Here is an 18,626-nt window from a genome sequence, read left to right on the forward strand (position 1 = left end):
ACCTTCCTCACACTCCAAAGCGATCTTTCTGCTTCCATGTACTGTGATAGTCCCCTTATGACCTGGCATTTTAAGCTGTAGATAAACATAACACGGCCTCGCCATGAACTTAGCATAAGCCGGCCGTCCAAATAGGGCGCGATACGTGCTTTTGATTTTTACCACCTCAAAAGTCAATATTTCTAACCTCGAATCATAGTCATCTCCAAAAGCCACCTCTAAGGCTATCTTGCCCACTAGATATGCCGATTTACCAGGCACCACACCATGAAAAACGGTATTTGACGGTTTAAGATTCTTATCTGTCAACCCCATACAGCGGAATGTATCATATTATAGGATATTGATACTACTTCCCCCATCCATGAGCACTTTGGTGAACTTGTACCCCCCAACTTGAGGGGCCACCACCAGGGCCAAGTGACCCGGATTGTCAACCCGGGGTGGCTGATCCTCTCTACTCCACAAAATGGGTTGCTCAGACGAGCGCAAATACTGAGGCACTGCCGTTCAACAGAGTTTACTGCCCTCTTGTGAAGCTTATGATCACGCTTACACAAACTAGTAGTGAATACATGATATTGCCCGCTATTTAGCTGCTTGGGATTGCCCTGGTAACTCGACTGCTGCTGCTGTTGGTTCCCCTGATGGTTGTAACCTCCCTGGTTGCCTTGGTGCCCTTGATTGATGTGTCCGGTTTGGTTGCCTTGAAACCCTAAACCGGAACCGCCACCTCCGTAACCCGGCCCGTGGAAACCACCTCCTGAACCACCAGGCGGGCCATTATCATACTGGAACATATTGGAGTTCTTGAAATCCCGCATGATATAACAGTCCTTCGAAAGATGCGATGCTAGCTTCTCCTTTGATCCATGCTTTGGACAGGGTTGATTTAACAGGCGCTCCAAATTGGGGCCTGAACCTCCGCCCCTCTGGGGCTGCTTGCCCTTACGGCGCTGGCCATTCTCCTGAGCATTGGTGTTAGCAACAAAGTCCAAGCTGCTGTCGGCCTTGTGCTTACCACTGTTCCCATGGCCTGCCGGATTATGCTGCTGACTCTTGGCATTGCCATTCTTCTTCCCATTCCCCGGTTTGTCCTCCTCTAAGTCCGGGTCCTTGGTACTATCTGAATCGGTGTATTTAACCAAAGCGGCCATGTGCGTTGACATATCATTGCAGTGACGTTTGAGCCTCCCTAACTTCTGTTTGAGCGGCAGAAAACGGCAATTGCCCTCCAACATTAGTACCACGGTATCTGCATTGATACGATCCAATGAATGTAAAATCGCTGAGACCCGCTTGACCCAATGGGTTGTGGACTCCCCCTCCTCTTGGACACAAGCGGCCAGATCCACGATTGACATGGGCTGCTTACAAGTATCTTTGAAGTTCTGGATAAACCGGTGCTTCAATTCGACCCATGATCCGACAGAATTAACTGGTAAGCTCTTTAGCCAAGTACGAGCTGTTCCCTCCAACATCATGGTGAAGTATTTAGCACACACTGCCTCATCCACATGTAACATCTCCATTACCATCTCATAGCTTTCAACCCATGCCTCTGGTTGTAAATCGGCGGTGTAATTTGGTACCTTACGAGGTCCTTTGAAGTCCTTGGGCAATCTCACATTACGCAAAGCGGGGGTGAGACATGGCACCCCTAAGGAACTGATTACCACACCTGGTTCTACTGAAGCGGTAGGGTGAACCGGAGTATGTTGACGCGCTCCGTGTCGAGCCGCTAGCTCGGCCTCCTGACGCATGCGGCCGTGATCCACAACATCCTGTGCATTAGTATCTCCCCCTACCGGGTTGTGTCCTCGCGGTGAATTACGGCGGCGTGCACTTCTTGACATGGCCGGTTCATCCTCAACATGTCTGCTATAGCTCCTGCTCAGACGGGGAGTGGAATGAATCCTCTCGCTGCTGTGTGAATATGCCTGCTGCTGATTTAGCGCCGTTTGAAGGAGATCTCTGGCTCGACGTGCCTCAACTGTGACTGGTGATTCGCCGTCGGTAGGGAGAGCAGCCAGGCGTGAAGCGGCAGCCACAATATTGTCCAACGGATTGGAATAATGCCCGGGAGGTGTTGGTACATACTGTGGCACAACGTTGTTCTGACGAGGTGGGTCCATCGTGCGTGGTTGAACCGGCGCTCCTGTTCCTGGTGCCTCCGCCCGGTTTAGTACTGGCTGGTGACTAGCTCCTGCTCCTGGTTTGTTGAAAAGATTTCGCGGCTCATAAGCCGACGGGAGATGCGATCGGTACCTTCTTCTTAGGACCTCTTCGGAAGCGTTCTGATCCAGCCTAATCCGGTAGGCCTGTGCTTCCAATTCAGCCCATTCTGTAGCCATCCTAGCGTTCTCCGCCGCTAGGTCCGCTTTAGCCTGGGCTATCTGATCCTTTACCTTTGCAATTTCCACGTTGTGCTGATCCCTGGCCGCTGCATCCACCTCTGCAGCCATTAACGTTGCCAAAGCGTCGAACAGGTCAGACAAGACCTAAGCCGGAGGCGGCGCAGAGCCTCCTGCCCCCGCCGGCGTGGCTGTTGTTGAACCGGAGAGCATTGCTGCAACAGTTGATGAGTGAGGCGCCGACTGTGTACCGGCCATGAAGATAGCGGCCCGGTTTGGCAGATCAGGGGGGTTCGGAATACTGTTGCCCTCGGATCCCCCATCAATCCGGCCATCTTGTAACTGATAGAGCGATTCGGTCTCTCCAGAAGACTCGTCGTCGGAACAGACAACGGTTTCTCCATCGGACACCGGTCCGTCCTCGTATTCTGCTCCATGGATAGCACCTACGAAGACGTGCTTCATCACAGGCTGAACCGGCGAAGAACTTGTACACTGAGCTGTTTCGATGATGTCGGTGCAGGTGTCCGTCTCAGGGGTCGGTTCGCCAATCTTGCCGATGAAGACGTGAATCCCACCAAAGGGGACCCGGTACCCATATTCAATTGAATCGGCCTCGGGACCCCATCCTGCGTTGTCGATGTAGAGCTTGCCGCGATGACTCTTCATCATCCGGCCCACAGCGTATCCCTTGAGTCCAACAAAGCTGCCCTTCAAGAACTCGAAACCATCGTGCGATAGCCCCACGGTGGGCGCCAACTGTCGTGGGTTTGTCACGGCAGATGTCCTTGTGAAAGGACTTAGCCGTGGAGCCATCGCAACGGTTTAACTTAAAGGGGTTAAACCGGACAAGGGGACACGGAGAGTTTATACTAGTTCGGCCCCTTCAATGAAGGTAAGAGCCTACGTCTAGTTGTGATTGGTATTGCTTAGGTTTCGAAGGCCAGGGAGTGAATCCGCTTTGTCTGACTCTCGAGTTGTTGTCTGTCCTTGAACCACTGCCGGGTCGTCCCCTTATATACATGGGTGGCGCCCGTCGGTTTACAGAGTCCCGAAGCCGGATCATAAACGTTTCCGGTTCGGTCTCTACACTTCCTATCTTACAAAGCAAGTTACATGATTAAGCCGGTTTACATCTACAGGCCTTAACTCACTTCTCGGCCTTGGGCCTTCGTAAAGCGCCATCATCTTCACGTCTTCATGGGCTTATAATCTTCATAAAGTTAATCTGGCTACTCCTGGCTGGTTTACGTCCAGTAGTAATATCCCCAACAGATGGGGAAGGTTTCCTTTTTACATTGAAATGTGTTTATCAAAATCTCTACTTTCTCTTCTAGCACATTAATGGGAATGAGGCTTGATTTATTGTAGTTTACTTTTAGACCAGTAGCATCTGCAAAATTATTAAGAAGAGCTTTGAGGCAGTGAAGTTGTTTTGCATCTGCTTGAAGAAGAACCAGAGTGTCATCTGCATACTGGACTATAGGAAAGTCAGGACAAGAATTACTACAAAAAAAGACACTTCCGTGATGATACGTGTTTGTCACAGTAGGTCACGTTTTCTGTCATGGATGTACATCCATGACAAATTTATGACAGAATCAAGATAGTCATACCTGTGCTGTCGTAGAAGTGTTCCATGACATTACCAAAATTATCATCATGGAAGTGTCCACTTCCATGACGATAAATCACACATCATAGACGTGCTTTCGTCAAGGGTGACCGACACGTGGCATCCTCCGTAACGGGACGTCGTTAAGCTATCAGGTCCGATTTTGGATCTGATAACCCGTTAACAGCCCAGACGATGGGAATTTTCCACGTGTAAAATTCTCATTGGCCGGAGGAAACACGTGTTGGCTCAACATTCGGACAGATATCATCCACTCATTGGACAGGAGGCGCCTATGATACGTCAGCACGTGGCATGGCCCAATAGAGGCCCATTCCAGTGAAAAGGTTGGGCCTGTTAAAATAAGCAGGCCGGCCCATTAGCAGCCTACTTGAGTCAGACCCATTTACAAGTACGACCCATACAAGTTACACAGAATCGGCCCATCAAAGGCCCATTCTAGATTCAACAATTTCCAGCCCATCGTCAATTTAAGCCCGTTAACGGCCCGCTACGTTTTTGGGCCCAATTGCGGCCCGAGCTTCTTTCGGCCTGTTAGCTGCCTATCGTTAGTTCCAGCCCGTTAATCGCCTAGAACGTCTTTCAGCCTTTTCTTGGCCCATTCTGTAGCTGGGCCAATTCTAGCCTACTATGACTTTAGGCCTGTCCTCGGCCCATTCGGTAAATGGGCCAACTCTTAGCCCATTTTGTCTATCGGCCTGTTAAGGGCCTGCACTACAGTTGGGCCTTTGACTTAAGTCCATTAGGGCCCACGTTCCTTAGGGCATCATTTCAGCCCAACGCGACTTTCGGCTTGTTAAAAGCCTAGTTTGCAAATTTGGCCTCCTCCGGCCCATAACACTTTTGGCCTCTTACTGGCTCGTAAAGTAAAAGGGTCGAAACAAAATTGACATTTATTTGGGCCTGCTAAAGGCCTGCAGGCCATTTCCATTTATACGGCCCTATCGAGCTTTAGGCCTGTTGACGGCCTGCTAAGAGCCGTTGTTACGGTGGGCCCATTTGGGATCCACTTAATATTATTTTGACCAGCCCAATTAAGGACCACTTTGACCGCACATGTTTGTTCGTTTGTATGGCATCCAGGAAATGTTTGGGCGTGTTGGCCCCCATTTCATCGATATAGCATAATCAAGAATTATCCTACTCTATACTATCGCCTCTAAAAAACATACACTATACAATAAAAAGCATAGAAACATAGAATAATCCTACACTATACAATAAAGAAATTACAGCCGAATATACCCACTGGGCATTATAGTTCGGCACCAGTGATTATAAAGTGTACACAAACAGCAAATTACATACACTGGACAAATAAAGCTCATACATCATGGACACACGTCAATAGAACTTACCATTAGAACTATATTCTCTTCAGGAAAAAGGATTGGCCGGATTCAGATAGCACAAATTTCAGTCTACAAAATCTCCAATTCCTTCGTGGTTACCTCAGTGTCTTGTTTCATTTTTTTTGACTCCTGCATCTAATACCTGCATGTCCAGTCTCAACTTGTTGATTGTACGTTGAGAATCATGTACGCGTCGTCTTGCCACCTCTAGTTGATGCTCGAGAACATCAACACATTCCAATTCCAATCCATAATCATTCAGTAACGGCCATGCCACACTGCTCGCAGATCTTTCTGTTGATGTCACTTCATCCTGAAATGTTTCGGTAAGTACACATGACTAGGGCAAAAATATAGTTACAACAGTGAAGCAAGCAAGACAGACTCTTTTGTACATGGCAAAACAGGACTAACAATAATGTTACACGTCATGAAGCATAAGCAGGTGATATTTTAAAAATTAGAAAAAGGTAGTCTGTGCAGCCTTCCAATTAGCAATATGTTATCCACATCTCTCCTAATAATAAAGCACGGATTGAGTCTCCGGGTTCACCGTCACAATACGCTTCTTCCCATGATTTTACGCTTTCAGCTTGAATTTTGAATTTAAAACATATTCGAGGTGGTACTAAATTTTTTCTTTTATATTATAATCGATCACAACGATCGGACACCAGTTTTTTTTTCGAGACAACGGACGCCGGTTTTAACGGGAGTACACGCAACTGGGCCGGCCCAATTCATCGAGCATAGCGTTTTCTTTAAGGAATCGAGCACAGCGGTCGGATGCACAAAAGGGCCAGCCCAATTCGTAGGCTTCGAACGAAATACGAAAAATATAATTGGTACTGTAGGAATCGAACTCTAGATCTCACATTGGATATTACTGAAGCTAACCAGCCGAGCTATCAACTAAGCACGACTAAGATGGAGCACTAAATCTAAAGTCTAATGACTACTTGCGAACCAGTTCGGAACACGACGACCAACCGAGCAACCTCATGCTCGTGTGCTGATGAGAGGATTCATATTTCTATTAAATAGTACCATCTCGCTCCTTAACATATTATTTCATAGGCAAGACCATCGTTGGGTTTAAAAACTACAGGCATATACGGCGGCTATACGGTCGCTCCTGTCCTGCTAAACTGCGCCCCGTAGCCGTGTTGCATGTGCATGCTGGATGATTACAAAGGGATTGTGGTTCTATTTGTTTTTTTATGACGAGATAATGGTTAGCTCTAATTAAAGACATGATTATGCCTTGAATGGTTTGGTATTTCCACACACAACTACGATGTACTATATATTTTAGGAGTACCATTCAATGAACGAATAAAGTAGCACATTACTTCCGGCTTGAAAAATACGGACGCGGCTAAGTGGTCAGCCCACCTAATAATACTCGACTTATGGAGTATACATAAGCACTGATAATATATGTGAAACCTCGGCTGGGCCTGCATCCATGCTCAATTGTATCCGTCGTAGGCTGCATATACAATTGAATATATAGTGATACACTGAATAATCCCACCTTGCTCCCGTGAATCGAATCTCACCAATTCAAATATGTCTACGTTATCCCTAGCATCAACCAGCCTCCTCAAGAATCAACAAAAGCACATGAGAAAAGCATAGGCAAAGGAGGGACAAGATCGGCGGGAGGCAAGGGTACGGAGGTGGGTCAGTGGAGGGAAAAAAACGTGTTTGCTATAGGAGGCGAGGACGGTGCTCGGGACGGCCGGCCAGGTGGGAGGTGCAGGCGGGGAATTGCTCGAAGGCCGACACCGCACCTATAGATGGCGGGGATGGGGACACTCCATGGCGGCGGTGCTTGGGGTTCCGACGAACGGAGGCGAAAGCCAACAGGAGAAGCTCCCCGGTGACACCCTGAAGGCCATCAGCCATGGTGGGAGCGCTCGGAGCCCGCTCAGAGGCCGCCATGGCCGCCGCCATGGGACGCGTGGGCGGTGTCGTTGTTCTAACTCTGACAGTGATGTAGGGGGTGAGTATGAAGAGGCAAGATCCTAGCTATGGGGAAGTTGTTACACGCGAGGTTTACGAGTTCAGGCCCTTCTCGGAGGAAGTAATAGCCCTACGTCTCGGAGCCCGGGGGCGGTCGACTGGATTATGCGCGTATAGATTACAGGGGTGCGAACCCTTCCTACTGAGGAGGGGGGTGGCTTATATAGAGTTCGTCGACCCCCTCCTGCCCTCAGTAATGCAGGGTTTTAAAGTACATTTAAGATGGGGCGTTACTAGTAACGCCTCTAATAAAGTGCTGTAATGACCATGAAGACTACTTAACAGCTGACCGTTTGCCTACGGAGTGACTATAGATCTCCTGGCAGTCGAGTGAATAGCTTCATGGTCGAGTGGTAGCTTCTTGGTCGAGTGTCTTGAACCTGTCGAGTGGGATGTCTTCGAGTCGATTGAAAGGTGATTTCTCCCAGGGGTGTCCTAGAGTAGGACCCTTCGGTTAGGTCCGTGTCCCTACCCTAGGTACATGTCTTCATCATTAGCCCCCAAATGGATCGAGGTTAGAGTGGGGAAAGAGTTGGAGATCTTTCCGACTGGTTCTTCGGGCTATGTGAGCGCCTCGTTTCGGGACAATCGTCACGGATGACGTTGCCAACCTTTTTCAGTCGCCTTGATCCATTCTAGGCCTTCCGTCGAGTGAATTTCTTTGTTTGTGCCATACCGAGTGCCGGCGCGATCGGGGTCTTCTGTTTTTTAGCAAGTTGTTCTGCGGCCCGTGGATGTCGCGGGATTTGGATTTTGGGAAGCGCGCGGGACGGGAGCCACCGCAGTAATCGGGAGCGATAAAGCGGAAGTTCTTCGATCTCCGCATCGCCTTTTTCGCCACGTACTGCGCGCGCGTCTGTTGCGGGATTTGACTGGATGGCCTGGGCCTACCGGTCAGCCACTCGGGAGCGGCCCCTTATAAGTTGCCGGCTCGGGGTTTCCAAGCCGTGCGCTCTCTTCTCCTTCCTTCTTCCTCTCTCCCTTTGCCAGTCTCTCTGCTACCTCCGCTCTCACCCTAGCGCCGCGAGCCCGTGCGAGATCTCTCCGGCGACGATGGTGAAGGGCAAGACCACCGCTTTGGAGTGCGCGAAGAAGGCGGCGGCGGTGGGGAAAGGGAAGAGATCTGCTCGGGGCAGATCCTCCTCCAGGACCGCTCTGCCCAAAGGTTGGATCCAGGGCGACTGGATGCCCTCGGTGCTCCGGCAAGATGATCTTGACGACATGGTCGAGGGGGGAGCCATTCCCCACGAAGCTGCGCATCTTCCGGAGGGAGAGATCGAACCTCAACCCCGTGACGGTGAGTGCGTGCTCCTAGCCACCCACATCGACCGAGGGTTTTCTCTGCCGCCCCATCCTTTCTTCTGGAGTTTCTTGAATTTCTTCGGAGCGCAGCTCCATCACTTTACCCCCAACTCCATAGTCTATCTTGCCGCGTTCATTTCTATGTGCGAGGCCTTCCTGGGTTGCCGTCCGCATTGGGGGCTTTTCAAGCATATTTTCACTTGCCGCTCTCAGTCGGTTAAAAAGGCCAAGTCGAGTGATGAAAAGACGCAAGTGATCCAGCTGTGCGGGGGCCTGGCGATCCAGACGAGGGGGAAGAGCTGTTTTCCCTCTATCACCTTCCCGGAGTCGGTTCGCGGCTGGCAGTCGACCTGGTTCTACTACCAGGACCAGGCGACCCCCGGACAGTCGACTGGTCTTCCTCCTTTTTCCCTCGACCGAGCTGAGAAGCCTGTCTCTCTGAAAGTCACGTCGGAGGAAAGGGCCCAGGTCAAGGTGTTGGCGGGTCGAGTGGTTGAGCTTGTCCGTGACGGGGTGACTGGGATGGACCTGTTAGAGGTCTTCCTCCAGAGGCGCATTCAACCGCTCCAGGCGCGAGACCACCCGATGTGGCTGTATTCTGGCCTTGACGACACCACTCGGATCCACCCGGAGGAGGTCACCGATGAGATGCTAGCGGGGTGGCTGTCAAGTATCACGGGGAACAAAGACAACACCCGAGGAGCCAGAAGGGTGATTCCACTCGACAACTCATATGAAGTGGATCAGGTATGTCTTTGTGTCGGATATCTGGCCTTCTGTATTAGTCTTCTTTGTATGAGTCGACTGACTTTTGTCCTGTCCGTTGTCCTCCAGGCTACCACTGAGATGTACTCGACGCCCAGCGGAGCACAAGGGCCGACCGAGGAAGGTGAGGGGAGCGGAGGCGAGAGCGGGGACGACCAGGTCGAGTGGGAGTCCGGCGGTGAGGGAGAGGAGGGCGACGACATCTTCTCCGGTGAGGAGGAGGAGGAGGCTGAACCCTCCCGCCCGGAGGGACGGTCCAAGCTCGCCCACGATCCGGCGCAGGAACGTGGCAAGGCGGCCGCTCCTATTGGGCAGTCGTCAAAACGCCCTCGGACTTCTTCTCCTCCGCCGACCGGGAAGGCTCCCAAGCACCCACGAACGGCGCCATCTAAGCCGCCCAAGGCCTTGCCCAAAATGAAGATAGCTTTTCCCACCATTTCGGGGTAACAACAACACTTGCTTTCCTTTGTCTACTGTGGACGGATCCTTGGTCGATTCACTGGGCCAACTGACTGACTTTCGAGATTTGCAGTGGTGCAACTTCTGAGGTCTCCGCCAGGAACGACGACCAAGAGATGGAGGACGCTGTCACCTCCAACCCTGGTACGATCACTGCCGTCCTGCTTACGAGTCGACTGAAGAAGGTGTTGGTCGATTGAATGTTTTCCTTGCAGCTCCTCCTCATGTTATCGACCTCTTGGACGACGACGACAACACACCACTGAGGGTGAAGAGGAAGAAGAAGGTGTTGGCTGGCAAGGCTCCGCAATCCACTCCCGCGCCTGAGGCTGCAGTTCGGGATGATGGCGAACCCACTCGGGCTTCCGTGACTTTCGTTGTTCCTTTGAAGAGTGTGCAGCCTTCAGCGTCGACTGCAGATCCGTCTTCGCTTTTTGCTGCGTACCCCGTCCCTGAGGACCAAGCGGCTGCTGCGAAGGAGGCTGTACGCCAGGCTGGAGTCATGATGGAGCAGGTAAAAGTGGCTCGGGAGGCTTGCCAGGCGGCTTACGACGCAAGCTCGGCTCTTCAGAGCAATGTCCAGGTCAGTCGACTTCAACACTTGGTCTGTTTTGGTATGTTCTTTGAAGAATCTCTTTTCCGAAGATCTTTAAGTTTGTACGCCCACTGGGTGTTTTTTCCAATTCTTGGACGAGTGGGGGCACTCTAAGTGCACCCACTGGGTGTAGTCCCCGAGACTACGGTCGACTGCTGGCAGTCGACTGTAGTCTTTTTAAATTGAGTCGTAGTTGAGTTTCTTCGCTCTGTCTGATCGGGTCGTGCCGAATGGAACCTCGTCGACTGCGGGCAGTCGACGTCTTTTCTCTTCTCTTTTTTTTACTGTGGGGGCACGCTGAGTGCACCCAGTGGGTGTAGCCCCCGAGGCTACTGTCGAATGTTTTGCTTCGGCTGTAGTCTTAGAAACTCTGTTATTGTCTCTTAACTGCTCGGAAGCAGCTTGTCTTGGACTCGACTTCAGGGAACGGTCGAGTGGGATAGGAACCGGTGGGGGCACGCTAAGTGCACCCACTGGGTGTAGTCCCCGAGACTATGGTGGACTGCTGGCAGTCGACCGTAGTCTTAGTATTTACTGCCTTTGTTGCTTTTTCCTTTTTACTGAAATTGTAACTCCTCCTCTTTGACTTCAGAAATCTTGTGATCTTGGAACCCGCTTGGCTGACTTGGAGAAGCAGCAAATTCAAATGAACCTTGATCTGGAGCTGGCCAGGACAGAGCTGCAGAATGTCAGAGACGGCGCCGCAGGTAAGACACCTTTGTCAACTGGTTGGTTTTTAGGCTTGAGTATCTTTTCGCTTTCTCCGACTCAATCGTCATTTTTTGCAGAAAAACTGAAAGAAGCTCTGGCGAAGAAGGATCAGGACTTGGCTGCTGCCCGTAAGGAGGCTGATGACAAGACCGCTCTGGCCGCGCAGAAGCTGGCTTCGGTCGACCAATTAGAAGGGGAGAACACCAAGTTGAAGACCGCTCTGAAGGAAGCCAACAGGGAGTGTTCGCGTTGGAAGAAGGAGCACCTCACCCTGAGCGAGAAGATGGAAAGCGTCGCTCGCAGGAGAGACGACCTGGAGAGCTACTTGAGGAGCTTTGCCAAGAAGCTGTACATCAAGCTCGAAGGTGCACAATCAGTTCCGAATGGTTCTTTTTGTGTCGACTCAGTTTTATGAAATTTGACTTATCCTTGGGCCGTGCATGCAGAACTTTGCCAGAACTTCGAAGAGGAGACCGGGCGGATCGAAACAGGTTTGGATCCAATCAACTCTCCGGTGCAAGACGAAGCTGCCATGAACCTGCTCCGACTGGAATCCCGCGTTGATGGCATCGTGGATTATTTGGCTCGACTGAAGGTCGCCATGACGCGGATCGACCCGACGCTTTGGCCAGAGTCCACGCTCCAGAATGATCTCGAGTCACTGATGACTCGACTCAACGGAATCCCTGGCCGAGTGCAAGAGTGGAAGAAGTCTTCAGCTCGGTGTAGTGCCGACGTGGCTCTGTCTCTGGTCCGCGTCCATTGCAAGGAGGCGCGGGAGGAGAAGCTGGCCGCAATCCAAGTTGCCAACACGAGGAAGCACAACTTCCAGGACTTCATGGAGACATTTATTGCTGCTGCTACCCGCGTCGCAGATGGGATCGACTTGGATGAGTTTGTCGCCCCTGCCAGTCCTCCTCCTCCTGAGGAATGAAAAAAAACTTGCCTCGAGATGCCGAGTGTATTTTGTAATCCGTTAAACTCTGCCTTAAATTTGCCTTAGAATGCCGAGTGGAAGTGTAACAGTTAAACTCTGCCGAGCTGTGGGCTCGAGTACTTCGATCTGAGGTCTCTCGGATATTTTAGGCTTTATTTGAACTTGATTTGTCGTTGAATCTCTTTGTGGATGACCCATCGAGTGGGATTTGATCTTCACTCGAAGTAACTTTGTGTCTGTGGTGCGGCTCCGAAGGAGAAGGTGGCAGTCGACCTGCCCCTCATCGTCCTTAGGACATGAGAAGTGTTTCACACTTAGGCGAGCGCTGGGCTGCAGCTAAGTCTCCGAGCGGGAGGTTTGCTCTCGCTCGGTAGGATTCAAACTTAGGCGAGTGCTGACTGCAGCTAAGTCTCTTCGTAGGAGAGCTTAGGCGAGTACTGGACTGCAGCTAAGCCCCCGAGTGGGAGGTTTGCTCTCCACTCGGTAGGATTTTTCAAACTTAGGCGAGTGCTGACCGCAGCTAAGTCTCTTCGTAGGAGAGCTTAGGCGAGTGCTGGACTGCAGCTAAGCCCCCGAGTGGGAGGTTTGCTCTCCACTCGGTAGGATTTTTCAAACTTAGGCGAGTGCTGACTGCAGCTAAGTCTCTTCGTAGGAGAACTTAGGCGAGTGCTGGACTGCAGCTAAGCCCCCGAGTGGGAGGTTTGCTCTCCACTCGGTAGGATTTTTTCAAACTTAGGTGAGCGCCGGACTGCAGCTAAGTCTCTAAATGAGAGAACTTAGGCGAGTGCTGGACTGCAGCTAAGCCCCCGAGTGGGAGGTTTGCTCTCCACTCGGTAGGATTTTTCAAACTTAGGCGAGTGCTGACTACAGCTAAGTCTCAGCGTAGGAGAACTTAGGCGAGTGCTGGACTGCAGCTAAGCCCCCCGAGTGGGAGGTTTGCTCTCCACTCGGTAGGATTTTTTCAAACTTAGGCGAGCGCCGGACTGCAGCTAAGTCTCTAAATGAGAGAACTTAGGCGAGTGCTGGACTGCAGCTAAGCCCCCGAGTGGGAGGTTTGCTCTCCACTCGGTAGGATTTTTCAAACTTAGGCGAGTGTTGACTGCAGCTAAGTCTCAGTGTAGGAGAACTTAGGCGAGTGCTGGACTGCGGCTAAGCCCCCCGAGTGGGAGGTTTGCTCTCCACTCGGTAGGATTTTTCAAACTTAGGCGAGTGCTGACTGCAGCTAAGTCTTAGCGTAGGAGAACTTAGGCGAGTGCTGGACTGCAGCTAAACCCCCGAGTGGGAGGTTTTCTCTCCACTCGGTAGGATTTTTCAAACTTAGGCGAGTGCTGACTGCAGCTAAGTCTCAGCGTAGGAGAACTTAGGCGAGTGCTGGACTGCAGCTAAGCCCCCGAGTGGGAGGTTTGCTCTCCACTCGGTAGGATTTTTCAAACTTAGGCGAGTGCTGACCGCAGCTAAGTCTCTTCGTAGGAGAGCTTAGGCGAGTGCTGGACTGCAGCTAAGCCCCCGAGTGGGAGGCTTGCTCTCCACTCGGTAGGATTTTTCAAACTTAGGCGAGTGCTGACTGCAGCTAAGTCTCAGCGTAGGAGAACTTAGGCGAGTACTGGACTGCAGCTAAGCCCCCGAGTGGGAGGTTTGCTCTCCACTCGGTAGGATTTTTCAAACTTTGGCGAGTGCTGACAGCAGCTAAGTCTCAGCGTAGGAGAACTTAGGCAAGTGCTGGACTGCAGCTAAGCCCCCGAGTGGGAGGTTTGCTCTCCACTCGGTAGGATTTTTCAAACTTAGGCGAGTGCTGACTGCAGCTAAGTCTCAGCGTAGGAGAACTTAGGCGAGTGCTGGACTGCAGCTAAGCCCCCGAGTGGGAGGTTTGCTCTCCACTCGGTAGGATTTTTTTTTTGAACTTAGGCGAAACAGGTTCGCGGCTAAGTCACCCACTGGGGGTTCTCGTATGTAAATAGAAGTGACAGCAATCATTGGAACGCTCTTGACTTTGATAAAAAATGAACTGCGGAAGTTTCTCTTATTACATCTTTATGGGAAGGAACTTAAGTGTAAAAGGGGCGGAGTAGTTCCGCATTCCAAGCTCACGGCTCGTCAATCTGGCGATCAACATTGTAGAGGTGATACGCTCCGTTGTGGAGGACTCTGGTGATGATGAAGGGGCCTTCCCAAGTAGGAGCAAGCTTGTGTGGTTTCTGTTGATCCACTCGGAGGACCAAATCTCCTTCTTGGAAGGCTCGACTCTTCACATGTCGAGCATGGAATCGACGCAAGTCTTGCTGATAAATGGTCGATCTGATCATGGCCATCTCTCTTTCTTCTTCCAGGAGGTCTACTGCATCCTGCCGAGCCTGTTCTGCTTCATCTTCGGTGTAAAGCTCGACTCGGGGAGCGTTGTGAAGGAGATCACTTGGCAGAACGGCTTCGGCTCCATAAACAAGAAAGAATGGGGTTCTTCCAGTCGACCGGTTAGGGGTGGTCCTTAATCCCCACAAAACCGACGGAAGCTCGTCGACCCAGGCACCTGCTGCGTGCTTGAGATCACGCATCAGCCGAGGTTTCAGTCCTTTAAGAATCAGACCATTTGCTCTTTCAGCTTGCCCATTCGACTGAGGATGCGCGACCGACGCGTAGTCGACTCGTGTGCCTTGAGAGGCGCAAAAAGCTCTGAACAGGTCTGAATCGAAGTTTGACCCATTGTCGGTGATGATGCTATGAGGGACTCCATATCTGAATGTTAGTCCTTTGACGAAACTGATAGCAGTGCCAGCATCGAGGTTCTTGATAGGCTTGGCTTCGATCCATTTGGTGAACTTGTCGACTGCCACAAGCACATGCGTGAACCCGCTCCTGCCTGTTCTCAGTGGACCAACCATGTCCAGTCCCCAGACAGCAAATGGCCAGACGAGAGGAATGGTCTTCAGGGCTGATGCAGGCTTGTGTGACATGTTGGAGTAGAACTGGCAGCCTCTGCACTTGTCGACTATCTCTTTTGCCATCTCATTTGCTCTAGGCCAGAAGAATCCCGCTCGGTATGCTTTAGCCACAATGGTCCGAGAGGACGCATGATGGCCACAGGTTCCCGAGTGGATATCATCAAGGATTATCCGACCTTCTTCTGGTGTTATGCACTTCTGACCGATTCCAGTCGCGCTTTCTCTATACAACTGCCCCTTTATGACTGTGAAGGCCTTAGATCGGCAGACGATCTGTCGAGCCTCTTCTTTGTCTTCTGGGAGCTCTTTCCTTAGGATATATGCGATGTACGGTATCGTCCAGTCAGGAGTTATTGCCAAGACTTCCATGATTAGGTCAACCATAGCAGGAACTTCGACTTCAGTCGGATCTGTGGCACTTTTTGGTTGTCGGGCTTCTTCTGTGAAAGGATCTTCCTGGACTGACGGCGAGCGGATGTGCTCCAAAAACACATTGCTGGGAATGGCTTCTCGCTTGGAGCCTATCTTTGCCAGGTCATCAGCTGCTTGGTTTTTCAGTCGGGGGATGTGATGAAGCTCTAACCCCTCGAATTTCTTTTCTAGCTTTCTCACTGCATTGCAATAACCAGTCATAGCTGGACTTCTGACGTCCCACTCCTTCATCACCTGATTAACCACCAAATCTGAGTCGCCATAGACCATGAGGCGACGGACGCCGAGTGAAATGGCCATGCGCAACCCGTACAAAAGTGCTTCATACTCTGCTTCATTGTTGGAGGAATCGAAGTGAATCTGGAGAACATATGTGAGCTTATCTCCTCGGGGGGAGACTAGAACTACCCCAGCACTGGAACCATTCAGCATCTTAGATCCGTCGAAAAACATGGTCCAATGCTCCGAGTGAACTTGAGTCGGAAGTTGCTGTTCAATCCACTCGGCGATGAAATCTGCGATTGCTTGGGACTTGATAGCCTTCTTTGCTTCAAACTTGATATCTAAGGGAAGGAGTTCAATCGCCCACTTGGCCACTCGACCAGTTGCATCTCTGTTATGCAGAATCTCTGACAGTGGGGTGTCACTGACGACTGTAATGGAATGGTCAGAGAAGTAGTGTGCAACCTTCTTCGTGGTCATGTAAATCCCATATACAAGCTTCTGGTAGTGAGGGTATCTTTGTTTTGAAGGGGTCAAAACTTCAGACAGATAATAGACTGGGCGCTGAACTCTGAAGGCCTTTCCTTCTTCTTCCCACTCGACCGTGAGTACTGTACTGACAACTTGTCCCGTGGCCGCAATGTACAGTAGCAGAGGCTCTTTGCTGATTGGGGCAGCAAGCACCGGCTGGGTGGAGAGCAGAGCTTTGAGCTCTGCAAACGCTGCGTCAGCTTCTGGAGTCCACTCGAACTTGTCAGACTTCTTCATCAGTCGGTAGAGAGGCAATGCCTTTTCACCGAGACGAGAAATGAATCGACTTAAAGCGGCCAAGCAGCCTGTAAGCTTTTGGACATCGTGCACGCGTACAGGACGCTTCATCCGGAGTATGGTGCCAATTTTCTCAGGATTGGCGTCGATCCCTCGTTCGGAAATGAGAAAACCGAGTAACTTTCCGCCTGGAACTCCGAATGTGCACTTTGATGGATTGAGCTTGATATCATACCTCCTGAGGTTGGCAAAGGTTTCGGCAAGGTCAGCTCGCAGGTCAGAACCTTTCCGTGACTTGACCACAATATCATCCATGTATGCCTCCACATTCCGACTGATTTGAGTGAGTAAACACTTCTGAATCATTCTCATGAACGTGGCTCCGGCGTTCTTGAGGCCGAACGACATGGTGACATAACAGAAGCATCCGAATGGGGTGATGAAAGCTGTTTTGATTTCGTCGGGTCCATACAGACGGATCTGATGGTACCCGGAATAAGCATCTAGAAAAGACAATCTCTCGCACCCGCAGTCGAGTCGACTATTTGGTCGATGCGAGGGAGAGGAAAATGGTCTTTCGGGCAGTCCCGATTGATATGTTTGAAATCTATGCACATGCAAAGTGACTTGTCTTTCTTGGGGACCATGACTACATTGGCGAGCCACTCGGAGTGGTAAATCTCTCGGATAAACTCTGCTGCTAAGAGCCGAGCCACCTCCTCGCCAATGGCTTGCTTCTTCTGGACGGCGGACCGTCGAAGGTGTTCCTTCACAGGCTTGAATTTTGAGTCGACCCACAGACGGTGCTCAGCCAGCCCCTGGGAACTCCAGGCATGTCAGAGGGTTTCCATGCGAAGATGTCCCAGTTCTCACGGAGGAGCTGGATGAGCGCTTCTTCCTATTTGGATTCAAGCGTCGTTGAGATATGAGTCGGGGCAGCATCGAGGTCGGTCGAGTGAATGTGGACTGTCTTCGTTTCACCAGTCGACTGAAAAGCTGACTCTGAAGCGGGCTTCTTGGCCCGTAGCAATTCACTCGGATCGGCAGTCTTTTGGTACTCTTGCAGCTCGACCACTGCCATCTGAGCATCCGCAATCTTTGAGCCTTTCTGAAAGCATTCTTCTGCCTTCTTCCGATTGCCTGTAACGGTGATTACCCCTTTAGGGCCCGGCATCTTCAGTTTGAGGTACACGTAACATGGTCGAGCCATGAAACGCGCGTAAGCTGGCCTGCCCAAAATGGCATGATAAGCACTTTGGAAGTCCACAACCTCGAATGTCAACTTTTCCTTGCGGTAATTCTTTGAATCACCGAAAACCACATCAAGAGCGATCTGGCCGAGTGATTGGGCTTTCTTCCCAGGAATGACTCCGTGGAAACTCATACTACTGGTGCTGAGCCTGGACATCGAAATGCCCATTCCTTTCAATGTTTCAGCATACAGTATGTTCAGGCCACTGCCGCCATCCATCAGGACTTTAGTCAGTCGAGTGCCTTCAACAATTGGGTCGACCACAAAAGCTTGCCTCCCAGGGGTGGCAATGTGCGTTGGGTGATCAGACTGGTCGAATGTGATGGCAGTCTGAGACCACTTAAGGTAACTGGGTGTTGCCGGGGCAACCATGTTCACCTCTCGGTTAATGACTTTCAGTCGACTTTTGCTCTCGACATCGGCAAAAATCATCAGGGTGGAATTGACTTGGGGGTATCCATCGTCGCTGTCTTCCTTGTCCTCGACCCTGTCCAACTCTTTTCCCTTATCCTTGGACTGCTTTCCTTGGAACTGCTGGATCAGGAGTCGGCACTGTCGAGTGGTATGCTTTGGGTAAATAAAATTACCCTCTTCATCCTTCTTGGTGTGGATGTGACATGGCAGATCCAAAACATCATTTCCGTCTTGATCCTTGACTTTTTTGGGCTTCCAGGTGCCCTTCGGTTTTCCCTTGAAGTTTCCCTGGGCTACGGCCAGGGCCTCCCCAGGAGCGGCTAGCTCGGCCTTCCGCTTCTGCTTCCGACTGGAATTGCCTCCAGTTTCCTGGGCGACTGCTTTCTGCTTGCCACTCCAGAGTCGATCTTCGTCTTCTCTGTTAGCATACTTGGTGGCAATCTCCATCATCCGATTCAGTGAC

This window comes from Triticum urartu, chromosome 2A (assembly GCF_056163025.1).
Source record: "Triticum urartu cultivar PI428250 chromosome 2A, HENAU_Tu73, whole genome shotgun sequence".
NCBI lineage: Eukaryota > Viridiplantae > Streptophyta > Magnoliopsida > Poales > Poaceae > Triticum > Triticum urartu.